Source organism: Microtus ochrogaster (assembly GCF_000317375.1).
Source record: "Microtus ochrogaster isolate Prairie Vole_2 chromosome 14 unlocalized genomic scaffold, MicOch1.0 chr14_random_1, whole genome shotgun sequence".
NCBI classification, from domain to species: domain Eukaryota; kingdom Metazoa; phylum Chordata; class Mammalia; order Rodentia; family Cricetidae; genus Microtus; species Microtus ochrogaster.
In genome coordinates this window covers 4,430,571-4,433,530 of record NW_004949096.1, presented here as the reverse complement: position 1 = coordinate 4,433,530, position 2,960 = coordinate 4,430,571, and positions in this window count along the sequence as shown.

Here is a 2,960-nt window from a genome sequence, read left to right as displayed (position 1 = left end):
AATTATTTCTTCAATTATATATGAAAACTTGCCTAAATACAACTTGGACAGTCCATTTAGTGTTATTTGCAGCACATGATTTCATGACTGACCAGTTGGTACTGGGTAACCAATTAGGAGGCTCATCCTTGGAGAAAGCTATTTATTCGAATCTTACCTTTCCTTAGTTATTTTCTTAGGGGCTGAGCCCTACAAGATGTCCTCTTCCATGTTAGCATGTTCTTGTTTTACTTGTTCTGGTCGTCTTGAGGCAGCCGTATCTGAAGTCTCTCTGTAGCTCAATTCCTACTTGTCTGCATCTCTCTCTGGTGGGCATGGTAAATCAATGTCAACAGCATTTCTCTGGCCTATAAAAGCTGTCACCCAAAGGCAGTCACATTCTTTATGAGCCAACCTCTGCCAAGAAACAAATCTGAATCCTGAGTCTGTGACTTCCTATAGGTTATGTGTCCATTCCAAGATGCTTAGGATTAGAAAGGTTTCAGATTTTAGGATTTTATTTTTATTTTTATTTTGGATTGTGAAGTATTTGCATTTTCATAATGAGATTCTTTGGGCATGAAACCAAAGTTGAAACAGGAAATACATTTATGTTCCACATAGACCTTATATGCATATCTAGAAGCTAATTTTATACATGTTTATTTAATCTGCATTTTGACTATATACCTTCATAAGGTCAGAGATGGAATTTTCCACTTGGTACATGACATCAGCATTCAAAAACACTTGAATTTGTAAGGATTTAAAAGTTTCAGGTTAGAGGTACTCAACCTCTCTATCTTTTGGGCATTGCCATGTTTTAGGATAATGGAGTCTTAACATTCTACAATGGAAGAAGGGGACATTTTTCCATTTCTCACTCTTAGATAGCTGAAAGTTCCAACTGGGGATGTGATTTTTCTATCAAATGATCACTGTCTTCCCACTAGAGGCTCTTTTCTGCCTTTGTGGAACCTTCCTGGTTCAGTAACAACTCTGTGTTCTGTGTTTTCTTTTCAGTTGGGTTTTAGAAGCTGAGCCTCAACTATATTATCCAGATATGTAAAAGCAAAAGCAAAAATTCCCCAGAAGCAAAGATTTTTTTTACTTCTTCTGTTGTAGTTCCTTTCTTAATGACATAAATGTTCCATCAGCCTGGTCAGGATGCTGACTGATCAAAGTGTCCATGCCTGAAACTGTTGCTCTCAACATGTTACCTGGGCATGGGGTAGATACAGAGAGCCAAGAGATAGACAGCAAGTTGGGAGATGAAAGAGATCTCTATATTTAAGACATTGAAAAGAAAAGCAACACTCTCCAATTATTCAGTTCAACTAGCCTGAGAAGACTAGGCCAATACCAAGGCATCAGCACTAGGCCTTATTATCTAGAAGCCAACATCAGATATGCTAGTTTAATAGTCTAGGTATGAGGTGCTGGACATTCAAGGATTCTGACTGAAAGACATTTATTTCCTGTAGTTCCTATAAACATATCACAAGCTAAGTGACTTAGAAGAGCAGAAATGTAGTGTCTCATAGTTTTTAATAGCCAAAATACTTTTTAATTTTTATTTATTTTTATTTCATTTTACATTCCATCCACAGTCTCCCACTACCACTTCTTTGCTCCCCAACCTCCCTCCCAGCCCATCCCCATCCACTCCTCCCAACAAGTAAGGGCTCATACTGCTCCAGTGGTTCATAGCTCTAGCCTGCCCATTTTCCATCCTATCTCTTTTGAATATTTTTTAAAACATTTGTGAAAGTCACCAGAGCTACCCCTGCCCCATTCTGGTAGCTCAGTAGAGTCAAGGGTATCTCTTCAAAGACCTTCAGAAGTCAGGAGATGGAACAATGAGTGATACAGCCTACGAACCGAGCTTTAAAACTCATGGAGTTTTCAATTAATTAATTGCCATTGGGCTTCGGTATCAGAGAGAATTTTCACGGCTTGCATCAAACCAGAAAATCTGTACATCACTCTCAAAAGAGTTGCTTGGGTAAAAAATTAAGAACAATCTCCACATTGGCTGTGGAGATTTGTGGGTTCCCTCTCCAGCCAGCATGGCAGTCTCTCACCAATTTGTGAGACTATGGATGCCAATCAGCCCATGTCAGCACCTTTAGTAATCTATGCAAAGGTGCAGTGGAAACAATAAACTTCAAGACTCTGGTACATTCTTGCTAGATAAGAATAGAAGGCCATTGTTAATGATTTTTGTTTTATTTCTTTAAGAGAAACTGAAAATCTGCTTTTTTATCTTTTATTCCTTAAATTTCAGTGTTGAAACTCCATGCAGTGGGCCAGGGAATCCATGTCACAGGGCTTTGTGCTCCCAGTGTGTGGGTCTCTTCTGGAAGAACAGAAGGCATAGTCTAACATCAGTGTCTGAGCCTTTTAAGGGTCTTAGGTAAAGGTAGTTAGAAGCCCTGACTCTTAAAGAACTTACATTTAGTTACATCAGCTCAGTGTCTCTCTGCTAATCAATACCTTATAAGAGTAAATTGCTAGTGTGAGTGTCTGTGAGTTGCTAGCTCTGTAACCTTGGGCAATCCATTAAAATTTTTTAGACATTTGTTTTCCATTTTTAGATAACTCTTTCACAGCCTTTTAATAATGCTTAAATGAGGTAGTTCATGAAATGTCTAATGCGTCCGTTATCGACACGGCACGTTATTTTCAGAATCTAGTTTTGGATGCACACTGATACCCACCAAGGAAGGACTTCTACTGTGTCTTTACTAATCTTCTAATCAGAATGACTGTATTGGAAAGGCAATGCTTCCTAACTGTACTAGCAATCGTGGCAACATAAAACAAAACAAAAACAGAAAAATGAAACACACACACACACACACACACACACAAAACAAGGAAACCAGAAACATTTATTATCACCTCGTATTAGCAAGCATGACATGATTAGTTATGTTAAGTCACACAAAGGACTTGTGCACGGACTACATTAGCTCCCT